The sequence below is a fragment of the Protopterus annectens genome, chromosome 13.part0, assembly GCF_019279795.1.
Source record: "Protopterus annectens isolate FY-2018-M chromosome 13.part0, PAN1.0, whole genome shotgun sequence".
Classification (NCBI taxonomy): Eukaryota; Metazoa; Chordata; order Ceratodontiformes; family Protopteridae; genus Protopterus; species Protopterus annectens.
In genome coordinates, this window is record NC_056747.1 from 172212593 (window position 1) to 172236202 (window position 23610).

The 23610-nt window shown below is 44.3% G+C and overlaps 1 protein-coding gene across 1 annotated transcript in view; it reads right to left on the bottom strand.

The window, feature by feature from the left end:
* The window catches only part of INSR (insulin receptor), a 1335646-nt gene that overhangs the window by 342910 nt on the left and 969126 nt on the right, over positions 1 to 23610 (bottom strand). The gene's annotated exons all lie outside the window — the stretch shown is intronic.

Consider the following 23610-nt stretch of genomic DNA (forward strand, 5'->3'; position numbering starts at 1 on the left):
CGACCGGCACTTGCGAACAGCTTCTGCTTCGGGCGCCACGCGGCAAGAAAGACTGAGGAAAATGGCGTCGGCTGATGCTTTTATACCTGAAGACCAACAGAGATGACGTCGGGTGGAGTGCGACATCAGCCGAAGCCGGACCCGGACTTTGGAATCCGGCCGACTGCAGGGCTGCCTGACGACAGGACAACCCACTTGTTATGACTGCAGATGCATCCATGAAGGACATCATGCTGTTGATATTTAAGCATATGAAACTGGCAGTTTAAAGCCCTGATTGCCAAGGTTGCAGACGTATAAACCTTCTTACCCCATCTATCCAGTGCCCTGGAGTCTCTATCAGAAGGGGTGGGATTCTTGGCTGTAGAGACCTTTACACCCTTGGGACCCTGTGAAATAGTTTTAGGATCAGCTGCAGGATTTCTGAAAAGAAATTTGAGAGAGTCAGGAACCCTGTAAAATCTGTCTGGCTTACTAGGAGCCGGAGGCAGGGAATCAGGAGCCATGCTTGATTCCGAGAACACATCATCAACAATGTCTAATACAGGAGGTATTGTCAAAGGCCTATGCTGAGGAAGGAGGAAGAAATCCCTAAGCCTCTCTTTTGATTCGGAGAAGTCCTGACTCTCCCAGTGAAAATGTTCCCTTAAAGTATACAAAGTCTCTCCAAAAGAGTAATCCTCAGGAGGAGATGCAGATGGGATGGATTCCTCTGCATCAGAATCCTCATAGGGTGGAATAGAAAATTCCTGATCAGAAGAGGAATCAGAAGAAATGGAAACCTGATCTGAAGATTCATAATCAGTGCCTTGCCAAGGCCTCTTAGCAGGGGGGGTTGGGAACCCCTGATCAAGGTAATTAAATCCTCAGCCATTTTGATGATCTATTTTTTAGGCATAGAGGCCCTGAGCACGTGGCTCTTGCGTCGGTTTTTTAGACATGGAAGTTGTTTTTGTTGCTGGCGTCGGTTTAACATAGAAATGTTGAGGCCTGAAAACACCCTCAGAAGCCAGTGCCTGCTGAGCGGCTCCGGTCCCATCTAAGGGAAAAAAGTACAGTTTTGTACCTACCATAAATGTAGATGTCCGATAGATATGCAACTGCAGTCCTGACATATGGGTTATCCTGCCTCAGGCAGCCCTTCGGTCGGCCGGATTCCAAAGTCCGGGTCCGGCGTCGGCCGATGTCGCCTATTCCCCGACATCAGAGCGGCTGGGGTATAAAGGCATCAGCCGACGCCATCTTCTTCAGTGCGTCTTGTCCCAGATGCCAGGTGCCCTCCAGAGAAGGCTAAATTTGGTGAATGGATAAAAAATTCCAGACATGCACAACAGTAATAAACAGATACACCATAACAGATATCCCCAGCTAATAGAGGAAAGGGGGAATGGACCCAAAAGGAAAATTGCAGAGGGGTAGGAGGGAGGGAAAATCTGACTTCAGTTGCATATATCTATCGGACATCTACATTTATGGTAGGTACAAAACTGTTCTATGTCCTTCAAGAATGCAACTGCAGTCCTGACAAATGGGTTGAATAGCCAAGCTGGGGGTGGTAGGATCTAAGAAAGTGATGGTGTAGCTAAAATGCCCTGCAGGACTGCCGAAGCAAAGCCTGCTCGGGATATGGAGTACAAAGGCAGGTTGTAGTGCTTGGTAAATGTATGCACGGAGCTCCATGTAGCAGCAGCCTCTAGAATGTCCTTTGTAGCCACTCCTCTTAGGAAAGCTGTGGATGTGGCTATAGCTCTGGTGGAGTGTGGCCTAATATTGGCTGGCACACTTTTTCCATGAAAAGAATAGCAGAATCTGATGCAGTGTCCAATCCATTTGGAAATTGCTTGTTTGGAGATTGCTTTTCCTTGTACTCCAGCAGCATAGGCTACAAGCAGTTGGTCAGACTTTCTGGTGGCCTTAGTTCTGTCCAAGTAGTAGCGTAGTTGCCTGTGTATGTCCAAAGTATGCAGCAGTGCTTCCCCCCTGTTTTGAGGATTGGAGAAGAAAGTAGGCAGGTGAATGGCTTGATTTAGAGACACCCTGGAAATTACTTTTGGCATGAATGAAGGATTGGTTCTTAGAGAGACTCTGTCCTGATGAAAAATGAGAAAAGGAGGTACTGCCATGAGTGCCTGTATCTCCGAGACTCTTCTTGCTGATGTGATTGCCAATAGGAAAACCGTTTTCCCCGAGAGAAATTGCATTTCTGAAGTTGCTGCTGGTTCAAAGGGAGGAAGAGTTAATTTTTCCAAGACGAAATTGAGGTCCCATGCAGGTACTGGCGGTTTCCTGGGAGGTTTGATATTCTTTATCCCTCTTAGGAACTGTCTTAGCAAAGGATGCGAAAACACAGGTGGATCACAATTGTATTTTGCTGAGATTGCTGAGGCATGAATCTTTATGGAAGAATATGAGAGACCAGTATGAAACATTTCTGCCAAGTATTCCAATATCTGAGGTATACTCAATACTGTTGTATCCTGACCCCTGTTAGCATTCCAGATGATGAATCTCTTCCACTTGGCTGAATAGGTTTTCTGGTGGAAGGTCTGTGCTTCCAGTAAGATCTCTTGAACTTTTTTGGAAAGAGAGATATCGGAAGGAGTTATGGTAACTTCCAGGCTGTCAGATGCAATGTTTTCAGGTTTTGATGAACAGTCCTGTAATCGTGTTGTGTTAGAAGCAGAGGCCATAGTGGCAGAGGCCACGGTTTGGTCCGAGTTATGCTCAACAGCAATGGGTACCAGTGCTGCCTTGGCCAGTCTGGAGCTATCAAAATGCCTGTTGGTTGTTCTGCTTTGATCTTCAGTATCACCTTGGTCAGCAGTGGTAGAGGAGGGAATGCATAAATTGTTAGGGAATTCCAGCTGAAGGAGAGCATCCGTTTTCCAGGCTAGAGGATGGTGGGTCCTTATACAGAACTTTTCCAGGTGATGATTCATGTGAGAAGCAAAGAGATCTATGTCTGGTCTTCCCCATGTCCTTGTTATTTGTGAGAAAATGTGAGGATGCAGCATCCATTCGTGTGGATCCAAGAAATTTCTGCTCAGCTTGTCCGCCAGTACATTGTCCTTGCCTGGCACAAACTGGGATCGCAGATGTATCTTCAGACTTAGGGATTTTTCCCCAGAGAATCATTGTTAGTCTGCAGAGGGGATAAGAATGAGTGCCTCCCTGCTTGTTTATATACCACATAACAGTACTGTTTGTCTGTCCTTATTAGCAAATGTCCTTGTTGAAGTGATTTTTCGAAAGACTTGATTGCATGCATCACTGCCAACATCTCTTTTTGGTTTATGTGCAGATGCCTTTCCCTTGGTGTCCATTGACCTTGAATGCATCTGCCCTCCATGTGCGCCCCCCATCCATGGTCTGAGGCGTCTGTTGTAATCATTTGACCTGCTTGAGGTTTGTTGAAAGACATGCCTTTTTTTAACTGACCTGTTTGAGCCCACCACAAAAATTCTCTTTGTAGATATGGAATGAGTGGGATTACGTCCTCTAGGCTTTGGCTGTGTTGGGACCATAAGCTTTTTAAGTACCATTGCAGCTTTCTCATATGAAGTCTTGCCAAAGGTATCAGGAGAATGCAAGATGCCATGAACCCCAGGGCCTGCAGGATTTTCCTTGCAGTCAGCTGGGAGAGCTTTGCTAGGCCTTTCAAGTACTCTGGTAACTGCTGTTGTTTTTCATCTGTGAGATAAGCCATTTGTGTTTTTGTGTCCAGTTTGGCTCCGAGGAAAATAATCTGTTGGGATGGCAGAAGTCTTGATTTCTGAATGTTGACTGTGTATCCCAAGGCCTGTAGTAATTGAATGACATAGTCCAAGTTTGCTATCAAGGTTTGTTTGTTGTCTGCTTGTATGAGGCAGTCGTCCAGGTAGGGGTATATTTGAATCCCCTGGAGTCTGCAGTGTGCCACTACTGATGCCAGGCATTTCGTGAACACTCTGGGCGCAGTAGATAAGCCAAACGACAATGCTGAAAATTGATAATGCTCTGTCCCTGCAAGAAATCTGAGGTATCTTCTGCAGCTTTGTCTGATTGGGACATGCAGGTATGCCTCCTTGAGGTCCAGAGTGACCAGCCAAGACCCCTTGCCCAGTATGGGAAGGAGTTGCTGCAATGTCAGCATTTTGAACTTTGGCACAATGAGATAAGTATTTAGAGTAGACAAGTCCAGTATAGGCCTCCATTTGTTTTCCTTTCTTGGAACAAGGAACAGTCTTGAATAAAATCCCTGGCCTTGTTCCTGTGGAGGGACCTTTTCTATTGCTTTTATATTTAACAGTTTGAAACTTGAATGAGTGCCTCTGCCCTTTGATGAAGTGGCAGGTTTGGCATGCCTTGTCTTATTGATAAAGTATGGAAGTGGAATCTGTAACCTTTGTCTATTAAATCCAGAATCCATTTGTCCTTGGTTAAGATATGCCAGTTTTTTTGAGAATAAGGATAATTTTCCGCCCAAAGGTGCTTCTCTTTGAACCTTTGTAGGCAGTATGAAAGTCAAGTCATTGTGGTTGTCCTTGTGGTGCAGCTGGACCGCCTGCGCCACTTCTTTGATTTGGTGGTTGCCATTGGCGGCCCCTGTAGGAGCCTTGGTATTGCCCTCTACCTCGGGCACGCCTGTTTTTTCCCCTTTGAAACTTGTCAGTGTCTGGAAAGGACCAATTCTTTGAAGGCCAATTCCTGCTGAATCTGGGTGGTTGAACCTGGAGGAAATCTTTGACTGTCTGTACTGATTTAGCTTTTTCCTCAATGGACTTCAACACATCTTGTGCATTAGCACCAAAAAGCTTCTGTTTTTCCAGAGGTGCATCAAGTAAAGTACAGTTTTGTACCTACCATAAATGTAGATGTCCGAACAGGATAGCATCTGCAGTCCTTACAAATGGGTTGTCCTGTCGTCAGGCAGCCCTTCGGTCGGCCGGATTCCAAAGTCTGGGTCTGGCCTCGGCTGGTGTCGCACTTCACCCGACGTCATCTCTGCTGGTCTTCGGGTATAAAGGCATCAGCCGACGCCATTTTCCTCAGTGTTTCTTGCCCCAGATGCCAGTTGCCCTCTTGGATAGCTAAATTTTTGGATAAATGCCAATGTTTCCAAAAAAGTAGAAGGCAAACACAAAAATAAGCATGTATGTACATATATACAAACAAATACACCATAAGAAATCCCCCCCCCCAGCTAGCTATTAGGTGGGCAAGTACCCTAGGAGTACCACAGAGGGGAAGGAGGGTGGGTAATCCTGACTGCAGATGCTATCCTGTTCGGACATCTACATTTATGGTAGGTACAAAACTGTACTATGTCCTTCAAGGATGCATCGGCAGTCCTTACAAATGGGTAGAATACCATAGCCAAACTAGGGAAGGAGGAAGAAGAATTTATGGTGTAGTTAGGATCCCTTGCAAAACAGCAGTGGCAAACCCTGCTCGGGATCTAGAGTATAGAGGTAAGTTATAATGCTTGGCAAATGTATGCACGGAGGTCCAAGTAGCAGCCTCTATAATGTCCTTGGTAGCCACTCCTCGTAAGAAGGCTGTGGTAGTGGCTGTAGCCCTTGTAGAATGAGGCCTTATGTTCTGTGGAATTTGCTTTCCATGGTAGAAGTAACAGAATCTTATGCAATTTCCTATCCACTTGGAGATTGTCTGTTTGGAAATTGCTTTTCCTTCCCTTCCTGTTGCATATGCTACTAGAAGCTGGTCAGTTTTTCTATTGCCCTTGGTTCTGTCCAGGTAGTAGCACAACTGTCTATGTACATCCAAAGTATGCAGCAGTCTTTCCCCCCTGTTCTGTGGGTTGGGAAAGAAGGTAGGTAGGTGTATTGCCTGGTTTAGAGACACTCTGGATACCACCTTAGGCATAAATGTAGGATTAGTTCTCATGGACACTCTATCTTGATGGAAGATTAGGAAGGGTTGTACTGCCATTAAAGCCTGTAGTTCCGAAACCCTTCTTGCTGAGGTAATTGCCAGCAGGAAAGCAGTTTTCCAGGATAGGTGTTGAAGATCTGCTGTTGCTGCTGTTTCGAATGGAGGGAGTGTCAATTTTTCTAGCACAAAATTCAAGTCCCATGCTGGTAATGGTGGTTTCCTAGGAGGTTTTACATTTTTAATTCCTCTCAGAAACTGCCTGAGTAGAGGATGTGAGAAGACAGGGGGGTTCGAAGCTGTATTCTGCAGAAATAGCTGATGCATGTATCTTGATGGAGGAATAGGACAGGCCTGTATGGAGAAGCTCTGCCAAATACTCCAGGATGTTGGCAATATCTACCTTTGACACATCTTTCCCTCTTTCAGTACTCCAAATGACAAACCTTTTCCATTTTCCTGCATAGTTCCTTCTTGTTGAAGGTCTGCGGGCCTCAAGGATAATGTCTTTAACCCTTTGGGATAAATCTGGGTTAGTTGCTCTTATGTAATGTTCCAGGCAGTCAGTTGCAGAGTTTTCAGGCTTGGATGCAGGATGTTGTAGTCGCTCTGAGTTAACATCAACGGAATCAGGGGCAGTGTCCACGCCCCCCCCCCCCCCCGAGACATGCTCCTCAGTAATGGATACCAATGTTGTTTTGGCCAATTTGGAGCCATCAGAATTATCCTTGGATGTTCCTCTTTGATTTTCAGAAGTACCTTGTGCATCAAAGGAAGAGGTGGAAATGCATATGCTGTCAGGCCTTTCCAACTGAAGGATAGGGAGTCTACCTTCCAAGCAAGTGGGTGGTATGTCCTTGTGCAGAATTTCTTGAGCTGGTGATTGAGTGGGGATGCGAATAGGTCTATTTGTGGCATTCCCCATTTCTTTGTGATGGCCTTGAAGATGTCCGGGTGTAGCATCCATTCGTGAGCATCCGAGGTAGTTCTGCTTAACATGTCTGCTAGGATGTTTTCTTTCCTACGTAATATTGCCTGTAACTGAATGTTGTAACTCAGAGCCATATTCCATAGGTCCAGAGCCATTCGGCATAGGGGGTATGAATGAGTGCCTCCCTGTTTGTTGATGTACCACATGACTGTGGTGTTGTCTGTCCTTATCATCAATTGGCCTTCTTTGAGGAATGGTCTGAAATTCTGGATTGCTAGTTTTACTGCCAGCATTTCTTTTTGATTTATGTGCAGGTGCAGCTGATCTGGAGTCCATAAGCCTTGAATGCACTTGTCCAGCATGTGTGCCCCCCAACCGAGGTCTGAGGCGTCCGTTGTGATGGTTTGGCTTGGTTGAATGCTGTGGAAGGACAAACCTGGGTTTGACTGGCATGCCTGAGCCCACCATAGGAGCTCTTGTTTCAGGCATGGGATTAGTGGTATTTCGGTTTCTAAGCTGTGCTTGTGCTAAGACCATAAATTCTTTAGGTACCACTGTAGCTTTCTCATATGCAGTCTGGCATGGGGGACCAGGATTATGCAGGATGCCATGAAGCCCAAGGCCTGCAGTACTTTCCTTGCTGTTAGTTTGTTCTGCTTTGTTAATGCCAAGAAGTAAAGAGGAAGTTGTTCTTGTTTTTCTGCAGTTAGGAATGCCATCTGTTTTACTGTGTCCAATTCTGCACCCAAGAATGTTCTTGTTTGGGATGGTATCAGTCTTGACTTTTTTAAATTGACTGTGTATCCCAGGGCTTGTAGTAAGCAAATGACTCTTTGTAAGTCTTGTGTCAGCTTGTTTCTGTTGTCCGCTTGTATCAGGCAGTCGTCCAGGTATGGATAAATTTGGATTCCCTGAAGTCTGCAGTGAGCGATTACTGATGCCAGGCATTTCGTGAACACTCTGGGCAGTAGATAAGCCAAAGGGCAATGCTGAGAATTGATAATGCTCTGATCCTGCAAGAAATATGAGGTATCTTCTGCAATTTGGTCGTATGGGGACGTGCAGGTATGCCTCCTTGAGATCTAGAGTTACCAGCCAAAACTCCTTGCCCAGCATGGGAAGAAGTTGCTGTAGGGTCAGCATTTTGAATTTTGGAACAATGATGAATGTGTTTAAAGCGGACAGGTCGAGAATAGGTCTCCAACTTTTCTTTTCTTGGTACTAGGAAGAGTCTGGAGTAAAATCCCTTGCCCTGTTCTGTGGTGGTACCCTTTCCACAGCTCTCATCTTTGTTAATTGAGCTATTTGTTTTAGAGCTGCTGTCTTTTGATTTGGTGGTAGGTTTGGCATTCCTCTTTTTACTGGTAAAGTGTGGAAATGAAACCTGTAGTCTTGGTCTATAGTTTGCAAAATCCACTTGTCTCTTGTGATATAGTGCCAGTTTTTTGAAAATAAGGCTAACTTTCCGCCTAAGGGTGCTGCTATTTGTTCCCTGGTAGGCGGTGTCAGAGCCAAGTCACTGTGATTGTCCTGTTGCAGTGGTAGTGGTTGTATCTGTGCCTCGTTGGTTATTGCCTTGCCACTGGCGTCCCCTGTAGGCACCTCCTCTGGATTGATTTCTGCCTCTTGAACGCCTATTCCTGCCTCTCGCAGTTTTAGAGGAGTCTGGAAAGGACCAATTTTTGGAAGGCCAGTTCCTGCTAAATCTTGGGGGCTGAACCTGTAAGAAATCTTTAACTGTTTGTACAGATTTTGCCTTCTCTTCCATTTTCTTCATTACCTGTTGGGCAGGAGAACCAAATAGACTGACCTTATCCATAGGAGCATCTAATAGCTTTGCCTTAACATGATCCGGCAAGACCTGTTCTTTCAACCATGCATGCCTTCTTATAACTGTGCCAGTCATGGCTGATCTAAATGAAGCCTCCAGTGCATCATAGCCACATTTTAAAGAATGGTTACTAACCTGCTGAATGCTATTCACCATTTCTAGAACATATTTCTTATCTAAGGAATCATCAGAGGACAGTTTCTTAGTTAACTGATCAAGCATAAACTCTTGGTATTGGATCATATGAAACTGACAGTTCAAAGCTCTAGCTGAGAGAGTAGCAGAGGTGTATACTTTTTACCCCATCTCTAAGGACCTGGATTCCCTTTCAGAAGGGAGAGGGTTTTCGCTGAGGTCAAAGCTACTGCCTTAGGCCCCTGGGAGATAGTCTCAGGATCTGCAAAAGGAGCCTTGTATAAGTGGTGATGAGTGTCCGGGACCCTGTAAAACCTATCGGGCTTAGCAGGGGCTGGAGGTAAAGTATCAGGAGCAGTGCAAGCATCATTAAATGCATCATCCACAACAGGAAGAACTGGAGGTATAGCTAGAGGCCTATGTTGCGGTAAGTGTAAAAAGGTCCTAAGCCTTTTCTTGAATCTGAGAAATCTTGTCCCTGCCATTGGAATTGCTCTCGCATGGCATGTAAGGTTTCCCCAAAGGAAAATTCCTCTGGTGGAGAGGCAGAAGGAATCGATTCTTCAGCATCGGAATCTTCATAAGTAGAAAAAGGAGCCTCTGGATGGTCTGTATTGTCTGTATCATCAGAAGAGTCATCTGAGGACACTGGCTCAGGGGGCTCTGCTCTAGGTCTCTTTTCTGGAGGTTGAGAGGCCCTGTCTGGGTGAGATTGGGATCCCCTTATTAAAGAGATGAGATCCTCTGCCAGAGTAAGCATTTGGGAACTGGAACTGGGCCTGTGAGAGGGGGGCTTAACAGGCACAGACTTAGCAGTTTTGGCTGCTTTGGCTCTGGCAAAGGCCTTTATAGACATGGCTGCAGGAGGCCTAGCAGCACCACGTGCTGGGGTAGAGACATCCAAAGGGATGGTTTCCGATAATTCTTGAGAAACCACAATAGTAGGCAAAACTTCAGAGGCCGATTCAACAAGGGTAGAAGGGGCCTCGGTAGTAGTCATGGATTCGGCTGCAGATAGACCCGTTTTCTCGGTTTCGGCCGAAACCGAGACACTCGCGGTTTGCTTAACCGTGGTTTCGGCCGAAACCGCGGACCGCGAGTGTCGGTCCTTTTCTTTGCGTTTCTTAACAATTTGAGTAGTCAGAGGATCCGACGGCATAATGTACGCAAAATCTGAGCCGAAAAACTGTTCAGCAAACTCTGACTGACGCCTAAGCGTTCGTCGGTTGAAGGAAGCACAGGCTAAACAAGCTGCTACGTCGTGGTCTGGGCCTAAACAAGGTAAGCAGTAAGAGTGGAAATCTTTATGAGGTATTTGTTTCCCACAAGTTAAACAGTTATTCACTTTTTCTGACATCGGCTGAGGCAAGAAAGCGTCCACAACGGGGTACTTAGCTTTTTAGAAGTCTTCGAAGTAGTATTCGGTAGTAGTAATCTCTGGATCTGACCGACCGGCACTTGCGAACAGCTTATGCTTCGGGCGCCACGCAGCAAGAAAGACTGAGGAAAATGGCGTCGGCTGATGCCTTTATACCCGAAGACCAGCAGAGATGACGTCGGGTGAAGTGCGACACCAGCCGAGGCCAGACCCAGACTTTGGAATCCGGCCGACCGAAGGGCTGCCTGACGACAGGACAACTCATTTGTAAGGACTGCAGATGCATCCTTGAAGGACATCTTTACTTTAACATGGTCTGGCAGTGGCTGTTCTTTTAACCAAGCATGTCTACGTATAACAGCCCCAGTCATAGCTGCCCTACATGAAGCCTCCAATGCATCATAACCACACTGAAGAAAATGATTGCTAACCTGCTGAGTGTTATGTACTAGATCCTGCAATGCCTTTTTATCAATAGGCTCAGGAGAGGCTATCTTTTTCTGTAAATCATCCAGTAAAAAATCCTGGTACTGAAACATATGAAAAAGGCAGTTAAGTGACCTCATGGCCAGGGTGGTAGAGGTATAAACTTTTTTACCCCATCTCTCCAGGGACCTAGCTTCCCTATCCGCTGGCAGTGGATTCTTGGCTGTGGAAGTAGCCACTCCCTTGGGGCCCTGTGAAATAGCTTCTAGATCCACAGAAAGGGCCTTAAAGAGATGTTTGTGGGTGTCAGGGACCCTATAATATCTGTCTGGCTTAACAGGAGCAGGAGGGAGAGAATCAGGGTTAGCAGTGGAGTCGGAGAAAACATCATCCAGGACATCAATAACTGGAGGGATAGCTAAAGGTCTGTGCTGGGGAAGCTTGAGGAAGGTACGTAGTCTTTTCCTGGAATCAGAGAATTCCTGACCCTGCCATTTAAAATGCTCCCTCATAGAGTGTAGGACTTCACCGAATGAAAAATCCTCTGGAGGAGAGGCAGAGGGAATTGATTCCTCAGCACCAAAGTCCTCATAGGCTTGGAAGGATTCTTCTTGGGTATCTGAATGCTCAGAATCCCCAGAGGCTTCATCTGAAGAGAGGTTGTCGGCCTGCTCTGGTCTGGGCCTTTTCTCTGCAGGCGGCTGAGAACCTCTGTCTGGATGAGGGTGAGACCTCCTGATAAGAGAAATAAGATCTGCAGCAAGAGACATGATCTGTTTATCAGAAGAAGGGGCCTGGGCAGTAGGTTTAGGATGGGCCTTGGCCTGGCTGGCGGCCTTAGCACGTGCAAAGGCCTTGATGGACATGGATACAGGAGGCCTAGCTGCCCCACGTGCAGGAGTAACCTTGTCCACAGGAATGGTGTCGGGTATATCCAGAACTTCGGTTTCTGGAGGAAAATCAACAACCGGCACCGGTGTAGACTCCGAGACAGAAGGACGTGTTAACGCTGTGTCGTCGGCCTGGAGCAGTTGAATTACCACTTCCGAAGGGACCGAAGCACTCGCGGAGGGTTTAGGAGGAGTATCGGCGGAGGACGCGGGCCGAGGATGTCGGTCCCGGTCGTTTCGTTTTTTGGTAGATTGAGATGTCGGTTGTTCCGACGGCATGATATAAGCGAAAGATTCGCCGAAAAAGTCTTCGGCAAATTCTGCCCGGCGCCTGAGAGTGCGCTTATTAAAGCAAGCACAGGCAGCACAGGCCAAGACGTCGTGGTCTGGGCCCAGGCAAGGGAGGCAATAAGAATGGAAGTCCTTATGAGGTATTTGTTTACCACAAGACAAACAATTATTAACTTTCTCAATTTGTTCTGACATCGGCTGAGGCAAGAAAAATGTTCCCAACGGGTACTTAGCTTTTAGATGACTTCGGTACTGAAAACACAGGAGCTGACCGACCGGCACTTGCGAACTGCTTCTGCTTCGGGCACCGCGCGGCAAGAAAGACTGAAGAAGATGGTGTCGGCCGATGCCTTTATACTCCAGCCATTCTGACGTCGGAGAGGAGGCGACACCAGCCGACGCCCGACCCAGACTTTGGAATCCGGCCGACCGAGGGCTGCCTGAGGCAGGACAACCCATATGTTATGACTGCAGTTGCATTCTTGAAGGACATCTTGTGTGTTCCTCTGTAAATGAGACATACCAGTCAGTATCTTCCATACCCAAGGTAATCCTAAACACATTTGGTAAGAAAAGCATGTTTGAGCCCCTCTATGTACAACAAGTCTACATATATTTTATGAGTTTTACATACCCAATTAGTCCTCATAAAACGACCCAGAAGAACAAGTTTCTTCCTTACCAGTTTTGCAGCTGAAATCGCAGTAAAACTGTCCAGAGTATGCAAGATTGTGGTCCACAATTCTAATATCGGAGATGGATAGGTACTATGGATACAGTTCCCTTTGCCTTTGGTGTAAGGTGCTGTAATCAGAGGGTGAGGCTTCAGGGTGGGAATCTGTCCCACAGGTGATAGTGCTAGAGACTTGGCCAACTAAAACAACAGCTTCCTGACCCACAGCCACAAGTGCCTGAATGAAAATGGCAAAAATTCCAAAGAAGTTAGCACTTTCCAGTCATCTCTTTAATTGTCCCTCTGCAGACCCCCTGGAAGCCAGCATCCAACTATGATAGTCAAACCTTTTACTGAGGACTGGCACAATGTATGAGGTTGCTAGTGCCAAGCCTCCAAGGGACCTATGATATTTGGGGAAGCAGGAGAAACATCAGCATGCAAGTCTGCACCTCAATGAGGAAAGTATCTGAAACTCCTTAGTGGAGAGAGATTAAATAGGGTCTCAGTCTCTACCTGTGGATTCCTCCATGGCCACCTTTTATTTTATTCCCTCCCCATCATAAAGTGCCATCATTTTCACATTCTAGACCCAACAGCAAAGGCCTCTCCTACACAGGATGCCCTCTGGACTAAGGTCAGATGATTTCTGTATTCAGCAAAGATCTTATGGTTGCATGACCCGAGATGTAAACTTAATTTTTTTTTTTTTTTTTTTTTTTTTTCAGAGTACTGAGTGGTCACTAGATGGCTCTCACCAACAGAGAAAAGGTAAGGAAAGTGGTAATCATTCAGTGAAATCTACTGTTGTTGTTGTGTCTTTCAGCTTTTCCTGGTTAGGGGTCGCCACAGCGGAACTCCGGTCCGTTAATGATTGGTAGTTGATTTTTACGTGCTAAGTTACCAACCCTGGCGCACAACCTTCAACTAAGGTACACCCATTCATGCAGAAGATGCTCTAGCTGAGAATCGAACCAGACAGCGTACCGCAGCACCACCACAGCGAAATCTACTGTAATATGTAAAAAAGATAAATGCCGCTATCTATTGTTACAGACCTTCCTGATGACACTGCTGGTGTACAGAGAAAAGACCAGGTCAACACTAGGACATCGGAAGCAATGGAAGTCGGACTGCATGCAAAGGGATCCACTTGCAGCTAATTCCCCAAAATTATGATCCACACTATAGCAGAGATCCTTATGATATTTATCTAGGCATATACTTTTCCATAATATTCGGTATTTAGGTATCACATTCAACAGTGTTTGTCTAGGGCGGCCACGGTGGTACAGCAGTTAGCGTTGCCGCCTCACAGCAAGAGGTTCTCTGGTTCGATCCTCGGCTGGGTGCCTTCTGTGCGGAGTCTGCATGTCTTCTCTGTGGTCGCGTGGGTTTCCTCCGGGTGCTCCGGTTTCCTCTCACATCCCAAAGACATGCTGTAGGTGGACTGGACACTCTAAATTGGCCCTAGGTGTGAGTGTGTGCATGTGTGCCTTCTGTGGAAGGTCGGGTGCTGGGCTGGCAACTAGACAACGTAAAACTCCACTGCCAATCATGAGCCGACAGGTGATCTGCTGTGGCGACCCCTAACCGGGAAAAGCTGAAAGAAGAAGATTCAACAGTGTTTGTCTAGCAATTACAGCACACTGATGAAAGCGCCAAACTGTTACTGAGCTGCTTCCTGTAACCAAAGGTACAGGGTTTGAACCATTCCACCATTTATCTGATGAAGTCACTTAACCACACAATGCTGCCAGACTGATTATGGAAAACAGGTCCATGTGGATCAGTGCTCTATCCCCGGTTAACAAATAAAAAATATATACAACTACACAGTCAAAAACGCAATTCAGTAGCATCTGACAAATGTCAGACATTACTTACTAGATGATTTTAATGGAATAAAACTGCAACACTCAGGCAATGCATGTACTTAAAAATCAAAGAAATATTGTTCATCCAAAATGCAGCAATAATTTTTTTTTTATAAATCCAAGTTAAGCAGAAACAAAGTTTCCAAGTGAAATATGATGCAATGTTCAGCACTTTACATTGATAAAGTACTGTAATTAAATACTCTATTGAGAATAGTATAAACAAATAAGATCAAAGTAGAAAATATACGGAAATACACATATATCTAAAAACTTGTTTAGCTTGGAAATACATGGTTCCCTGCCAGATTCTTTGCCCCAATTACTGCGAATGCACTAATTATTTTAATTATTTATATTTTGTTGACCAGATTAGTCCCACTAGGTTAGTGGCCTCTCTTCAGTGGAGATGCAAGGTGGTACTTATACTACCAGTGGAAACTTGGCCAGGGCATCATGGAACGCCCCCTACTCTTTTCCATAAGTGCTGTAGAATATTTTACATCCGGTTGAATTACCAGATCTGATGAAGTCGATTTAAAGACAGAAGTACTTATCTAAATAAAAGCTTGATCGAGGAAACAGATGTTTAGCTTATCATTTGAGCAGACTTATAGGAACAGCAAGTTTTTTAATGTGGTTGGGTCATACTGGTCATTACACTCGCATTATTTTACCTGCTTGCTTACACTGGAACGCTACTTTCCACTTAGCTTATCTTTCTTGAACCAAGACGGAAATTGCAGAGTAGCTGGCTCAGACTGGGCCAGGGCCAACGTTTCTAAAACACAGTTAAGATCCCACGATGGAGCAATGTCTTTTCTTGGCAATCTAAGATGGAGTACCCCTTTGGGAACTGTTTCACACAAGGTCTGGAATATAATGTGTAAAGTCTGTGCCCTTTTCCGTACTCACTATTACACTGTTATCCTTCCCTATTCCACAATTGTCCTTGCAGCTTTTTTTTTTCTTTTTTTTAAACTGGTTACTAATAATTAAAATACTGTTCAACAATGTACCATTACATCAGGCTTCACTCTACAGAAATATTCCATGACACTTACCTATACGAGTAAGTATCCGTTGGCATAGTTCCAGCTGGATGATACACTGACATATGAGAGGCTCTACTTCCAAAATGTAATGTCACGGTAAGTTTCATTGCAAGGGCTTTTTCTTGCATGAGCCAGCATAGAACCTTTTGTGGATTTCTGTCCTCTTTTTTTTTTTTTTTTTTTTTTTTTAACTACGGTGTGGTTGTGGAGTTGGCATAATTTAGGTGGGTGAAGGGTTCAGGAAACAATGGAGTTTAACCAGCATGACTTGACTGCTGGTAGGTAAACCATATTCACTTTCACTTCAAATTGTCAGAATTCACAATTATTGGGGATTTCACTTAACATATCATTCTAAAGACTACAACCTTTGCTAGGACTCTGATGTCATTTTCTTTCACTACGAATACACCAGTAAGGCCACAGACTGTAACCTGTTTAAGATACATACATTAACCCCTGCTATAGACTGAGTACACAGTACAACGCTGTTGCCCGACAATCAGATGTTTGCAAGTGTCAATGAGTGATGTGAAACTTAACTAAATAATTAGCACGCAAACTCATACAGAATGCTTTCATTTGTGACAGAAGAAGTAGAGGGCCATAGTCAGGAGAGAAAATCAGTAATTCTTTTAAGGAAAAGACATTTTATTAAATGTAAATTATTAGATTCAAAAATGTTTTTTAAAAAAATTCTTGTTGGGTTGAAGTTCAGATTGGTTGTTTCATGTGACTGAACTTTTGTCAAGTTGTAATGCAGATACCTTTTTTTTTTTTTTTTTTTTTTTTTTTTTTTTTTTTAAAAAGAGAGACTAGTATTCCAGAATGCCTACACTGAATAAGAAGTGTTTTCGAAAGTAACTTTCTGTAGACTTGCATTCAGATTTCCTTGGTAATAAAACCTGTGTTCAGATCATAATCTAAAATGTTTTAAACGTTGACAAGGCACTGATTTTAATCTTACTTAAGTATAATCAGTTTTTCTTCATATACCTACTAGTTTCTACTTTAATCCATACACCAACATTTAGTCTACAATCATATTTTTTTCTAAATTTTGCTGTATGTCTGAAGTGATTTCATCCCTCCTGACCAACTACTGATCACATTTTTTGATCGCTTCTGAGACATGGTGGACTGTCAAATCCATTACTTACATCAGTGTTACACAAGTCTGTAATAAGGATTAACTAGCAATGTTTTGAAAAAGGTCTGATTTTTCTAGAAAGTACAGTTTTGTACCTACCATAAATGTAGATGTTCGATTGTATACACTGCTGCAGTCATTACACTTGGGTTATCCTGCAGTCAGGCGGTTCCCCAGTCGGCCTGAGTTCCAAAGTCTTGGTCTGGCATCGGTTGCTGTCGCCTCCTCCCTGACGTCAGTGCGACAGGGGTATATAAGTTGCAGCCGATGCCATTTTCTTCAGTTTTTCTTGCCCCAGATGTCAGGTGCCTCTAAATAGGTAGGCAATTCCAATTGCTAATAAAACATACATAAGAAAAGCAAAAAACAACTTACAGCTACCAGCAAATACTCCCCATAGGTAGTAAGGGTAGAAGACATAGGTAATGCACCAGCCAGTAAGAGGGGAAGGAGGGAGGGTAACCTGGACTGCAGCAGTGTATACACTCGAACATCTACATTTATGGTAGGTACAAAACTGTACTATGTTCATCGTGTTACACTGCTGCAGTCATTACACTTGGGTAGAATCCTAAAGCGGAGGAAGGGTGGCTGGTTCTATAAGGCATTAGGTGTGGCTATAAGGCCCTGCAGCACTGCATTTAGAGTATAGAGGCAGATGGTAATGCTTGGTGAAGGTATGTACAGAACTCCAAGTTGCTGCTTCCAAAATATCCTTGGTAGGTACTCCCCTGAGGTAGGCAAATTGAAGTGGCTGTTGCCCTCGTGGAGTGAGATCTAATGCTGCTAGGTACAGGTTTTCCATGGTATGTGTAGCAGAAACGTATGCAATGTCCTTTCCATTTTGAAATAGTCTGTTTTGAAATGGCTTTTCCCTGTGCTCTTGCAGCATATGCTACTAATTGCTCAGATTTTATGAAAGCTTTGGTTTTGTCCAAGTAGAAGCGTAACTGCCTGTGAATATCCAATGAGTGCAGAAGTCTCTCCCCTTTATTCTGTGGTTTAGGATAAAAAGTTGGCAGGTGAATAGTTTGGTTTAGAGCCACACTGGATACCACCTTTGGCATAAAAGTAGGGTTAGTTCTTAAAGCCACCATGTCCTGGTGGAAAATGAGGAAAGGTTCCACTGCCATTAGTGCCTGTAATTCTGAAACTCTTCGTGCTGATGTTATTGCCAGGAGCAAAGCAGTTTTCCAAGAGATGTATTTTAATTCTGCTGTGTTGGCTGGCTCAAAAGGAGGTAAAGTTAGCTTCTCCAAAACAAAGTTGAAGTCCCAAGTTGGAGTAGCTGCTCTACGGGGTGGTCTTATGTTTTTAGCCCCTCTGAGGTACTGTTTCAACAGAGGATTAGAGAAAATTGGTGGATCCGTGTTGTAATGAGCAGAGATGGCAGAGGCGTGGATCTTGATGGATGAGAAGGAGAGTCCTTTATCCAGCATCTCAGTTAAGTATTGTAGTATCTGAGGAATGTTTGGGACAAGAGGGTCAAGGCTGTGAGCTTGGTTCCAGGCACAAAATCTCTTCCATTTATCCGAATAGGCTTTCCTGGTACTAGGCCTCCTGGCCTCCAGAATGACATCTATAACAGCTTTTGGGAGAGGCATTGCTTGCTTGACTAAGGAATCTTCCATGCAGCTAGGTTTAAGGTCTTTAGCTGGCTGTGGAGTATTTGTTTGTTGTGCTGAGTCAACAGATGTGGGATTTGAGGCAAAATCCAGGGTGGTTCTTGTGCTAAGCTCCTTAAGATTGGGTACCAGTGCTGGTGTGGCCAGTCTGGTGCAATCAGGATCATCTTTGGCTCTTCCTGCCTGGCTTTTATGAGTACCTTTGGCAGGAGAGGTAGTGGTGGGAAAGCATATACTTATAGGTTCTCCCAGCTGAATGAGGGGGCATCCACTTTCCATGCTTGCGGATGGTAACTCCTTGTGCAGAATTTTTGTAGCTGGCAGTTTATTTAGGATGCAAACAGATCTATGTCCGGGCTCCACCACTTCTGTGTTATCATTCTGAATATTTGTGGATTCAACTCTCATTCGTGGGGATCCATGATGTTTCTGCTCAAGTCGTCTGCCAGTGAGTTTTTCTCTCCTGGCAGGAATTGTGCTTGCAGATGAACTTGAAGGTTTATAGCTGTGTTCCTCAACGTCATAGCTTGTCTGCATAGGGGGTAGGAGTGAGTGCCCCCTTGCTTGTTGATGTACCACATAACTGTGGTGTTGTCTGTCTTTAGTAATAGTTGTCCTGGATGCAGCAGGTCCTTGAAAGCTATAAGCGCATTTTGTACAACTAGCATCTCTTTTTGATTGATGTGAAGATGCCTTTGTTCTGCGGGCCACGTGCCCTGAATACATTTGCGTGAAATGTGTGCTCCCCAGGCATAATCCGATGCATTTGTTGTCAGTGTTTACCTGGCTGTGGGTTGTGTAAAAGGCTGTCCCTTGTTGAGGTGACAAGCTTGAGCCCACCAATGAAACTCCTGTTGAAGGCAAGGTATTAGTGGTATAACTGTTTCCAAACTTTGACAGTGTTGAGACCATACATTCTTTAGGTACCACTGTAGTTTCCGCATATGCAGTCTGGCATATGGAATTAGTAGTATGCAGGATGCCATGTAACCCAAGGCCTGCAGAATTTTTCTTGCAGGGAGTTGGGTCTTTGTTGCCATCAATTGAAAGTACTGAATCAGTTGTCCTTGTTTGTCTGACGTGAGATAAGCCATCTGGGCCGTTGTGTTCAAGTTGGCACCCAGGAATATAATCTCTTGTGAGGGCACTAGTTTTGATTTCTTTTCGTTTACTGTGTACCCCAGGCAACTTAATAACTTTTTTACAAATGCCATATGCTTTAGAAGAATGTCCTTGCTCTCTGCTTGAATCAGGCAGTCATCCAGGTACAGATAAATTTGAATTCCTTTCTGTCAGCAAAATGCAATTACTGGTGCCAGGCACTTTGTGAAGATCCTAGGTGCAGTAGATAAGCCAAAGGGCAGTGCAGAGAATTGGTAGTGCATTGAACCAGCTATGAATCTGAGGTATCTTCTGCAGTTTTGTCTGATAAGGACATGCAGGTATGCCTCTTTGAGGTCCAAAGTTACGAGCCAAGCTTTCTTGCCCACCATGGGAAGCTGCTGTAATGTCAACATTTTGAATTTTGGAACATCCAGGTAAGTGTTTAGAGATAAAAGATCCAGAATGGGCCTCCAGGCTTTGTCCTTTCTGGGTACCAGAAAGAGTCTTGAGTAAAATCCTTGTCCTTGCTCCTGTGATGATACCTTTTGAATAGCTCTCATATCCATGAGTGCTGTAATTTGTTTTTGAGCCTCTGCCCATTGATTTGGTGGCAGATTTGGCATTCCTTTTAACCTTGGCAGTGTGTGAAAGTGGAACCTGTAACCTTGAAATACAGTGTTGAGAACCCATTTGTCTTTGGTGATCATTTGCCAATTGTGGTAGAAGAGTGCCAGTTTTCCTCCCAAGGGGGCTGCCAAGAAGGATTTGTTTGGCAGCTGTAGTGGGAAGTGATTGGAGCTGCTTTTTATATGATTGGGGCCTGTCTTCCCCTTCTTTCTGGCCTGATGCAACCCATTGTTGAGGCCTGTAAGTACCTTGTGTTTGACCTCTACCTCTTGGACGTCTGTATCTTCCCCCTTTGAGGTCTGTCTGTAATTGGAAAGGACCAATTCTTAGTTGGCCAGTTTCTGCTAAATCTAGGGAGGCTGAACCTGTAAGAAATCCTTCACCGTTTGCATAGATTTTGCCTTATCCTCCATTTTCTTTAATACCTCTTCTGCCTTAACTCCAAATAACACATCCTGCTGCAAAGGTGCATCCAATAATTTTGCTTTAACATGATCTGGTAACGTATGTTCTTTTAACCAAGCATGTCTTCTAATGACAGAGCCTGTAACTACTGCTCTGCAGGCCTCCTCTAGAGAATCAAAACCACATTGCAAAGTGTGCTTCCCTACTTGTTCAGCTGCATGCAATAAATCCTGCATTTCTTTAAAATTAGGAGGATCTGATTCTGGAAGCATTTTTTGTTTTAACAGAGACAATAAAAACTGCTGATATTTTAGCACGTGAAACAGGCAATTTAAGGCTCTCATTGCTAAAGTTGCAGACGTATATACTTTCTTTCCCCATCTGTCTAATGCTCTGGTATCTCTGTCAGAGGGAACTGGATTCTTGGCTGATGAGGCCTCAACTCCTTTGGGTCCCCGAGAAATAGTTTCAGGGTCAGCTACTCGGCTTTTATACAGAAATTTATGCGAGTCAGGGACTCTGTAGTATCTGTCAGGTTTAACAGGGGCTGGAGGTAAGGAATCAGGATTTAAGCTGGATTCAGTATACACATCATCCACAATATCTAACACTGGCGGAATAGCAAGGGGTCTGTGTTGAGGTAATAAAAGGAAGTCTCTGAGCCTTTTCTTGGATTCTGAATAATCCTGGCCTTCCCAGTGGAAATGCTCCCTCATGGTATGTAGGGTTTCCCCAAAGGAGTAGTCCTCAGGCGGTGAGGCTGATGGGATCGAAAGCTCAGCATCAGAATCCTCATATGGGGGTAAAGAGTATCCTAGGTCTGAGGATGAATCAGAAGAGATGGACACCTGGTCGGATGAGTCATAGTCTGCATCCTGTCTAGGTCTTTTATCAGGAGGGGGATGGGACCCCCTGATCATAGTGATTAGGTCTTCGGCCATTTTGAGCATTTGTTTCTTAGGCATGGATGCCTGTCCTGGAGAATGCTGTATTTGTTTCTTTGATTTTAAAGGAGGTTTAGACTTAGCTGAAGGTTTAATGCTTAACTGAGTAGGTCTGAAGACACCCTCTGTAGCTGTGGGTTGCTCGGCTACTGCAGATTCCTCTGGAAGGTTAGATTCGGTAGGCTGTAGAACTTGTGCGTCCGAAGGCCCAGCCATCTCCACGTGGGAGTCAGAGGTGGCTTGTGGTTCTAAAGAAGAAGTAGTCAGGGGCTGCAAAGGCGCCTCACTGAAAACCAGAGAACCGGCGACTGGCCTAGAAGAGGTTTCGTCAGTTTTGGACCTTGGATGCCCATCCTTGTCTTTGCGCTTTTTGTGTATTCTGGTCGTCGGAAGTTCTGACGGCATGGTATAATTGAATATTCTAACAAAATAATGTCGGACAAAATCAAACCGATGTTTAATAGTGCGCTTGTTAAACCTAGCACAAAACCAACAACCAGTGACGTAGTGATCAGGGCCTAGGCATGGGATAAAATAGGAATGGAAATCCTTATGAGGTATTTGCTTCCCACAAGAAATACAGTTATTAACTTTTACTGACATCGGTCTGAGGCAAGAAAGAGTTTCCCCAACGGGGTACTTAGCTTTGTAGAAGACTTCGGTTCTGGATTCGGAATGAAAATATCAGGAGATGGCCGACTGGCACTTGCGAACTGCTTTTGCTTCGGGCACCACGCGGCAAGAAAGACTGAAGAAAATGGCGTTGGCTGCATCTTATATACCCCTGTTGCACTGACGTCAGGGAGGAGGCGACAGCAACCGACGCCAGACCAAGACTTTGGAACTCAGGCCGACTGGGGAACCGCTTGATGGCAGGATAACCCAAGTGTAATGACTGCAGCAGTGTAACACAATGAACATCTATAATTATTTCAAATTTTTTTTTAAATACCACCGCAAATGTACTACAGCCTTGCTATTCACTTCAATTTCTCTCTTTCTAATTTCTCCAAATCTTTTGAGCTTCTAATGCCATGACGGGAATTGACTCCATTCCTAAGTTAAAGTATGATTAAAGTTCATGAAATTAGTACTGTTTCAATCTTTGATGCTAGCTAGAAGTGCTATTCACAGCACCCGCAATGTGCCCACTCCTTCTGCAATTCGTACAGAGTTGCATATATTGGTAACATATCCAAGTACGATTGTAGATTATTTTTTATGAGACCTGTTGTTCCTACTAATATTGGAACTATCTGGGTATCTTTCTTCCACACTGCTCTCATTTCTGCCTGAAAATCCTAACATTTTATAACTTTGTGTCTCTCTGTACACAAGACACTATAGTCACTAGGTGTAGCGATTTCAATTATCAATGCTACTTTTGTCTTCTTTTCATAGACCACTACATCTGGTTTTCTCACATCTGTCTTTTGAACTGTGGATAATGGGTGATCCCATGTGATGTAGACCATCATTTTCTACGATGCTTTGTGGCTCATGTTTCCAGTGTTTTTCAGCTACTTCAATATTATAATGTTTACACAATCTCCGGTGCAACAAGTCTTGCCACATTGTTATGCCTTTCAGTGTACAGTCCCTTCTGCCATTAGTACATCACAACCAGTAACAAAGTGTGCAACTGTTTCCAATTCTGTTTTACAAAACCTACATTTGTCTGTTTCTCCCACATGTTCAATGGACTTTGTAAACCAATGTGTACGTAAGGCCACTAACTTGGGCAGCCAATATTAACCTTTTATCTTCTGGTTTAAATTTGCCTCTCCTTAATTATTCCTGCATTTGAACCTGATCAACATGAGGTTCTTCCAGGAGTTTTCTACACTTGCAACTATTTTTACACATTTTCCACATTTCTTGCCTTCTCATCTGATTCTTCACCTTATATTCTTTTTGATTTTTGGCACATTCAGTTGCTGACTGACTTTTATCTACTTCTAGTTTGATTTCCATTCCAGCTTGACACTGATATGCTTCTGGGAGATTAAGAAAGGAAGTCATCTTAGATTTATTCTCCTCATGTTTCAAAGCGTTCACTATGTCTGGGTCTTGTGTGGTTAGCAGATATGTATGCATTCCCACAATTGCAGATCTTTGCATGTAATACTTTTCAAGGAGGATCATCCCTCCTTCAGAATGGGGAATATATAATCTTGGTATGCACTGACTTTTATAAATCATTTGAAGAGCATGACGCATCCTTTCTGTTTTCCTGTCTAATCTATCAAACACTGTTTGGGGCCAGTCAATCACTCCAAAAAGAATAGTTGTGTAAAATCTTACCATAACCATAGATGTCCTTCTCTTCCATGTTGCAGTATTCATAGTGTGGGATTTTCCACCTCAGGCGACCCAACATCGGGTCCTATACAAAAG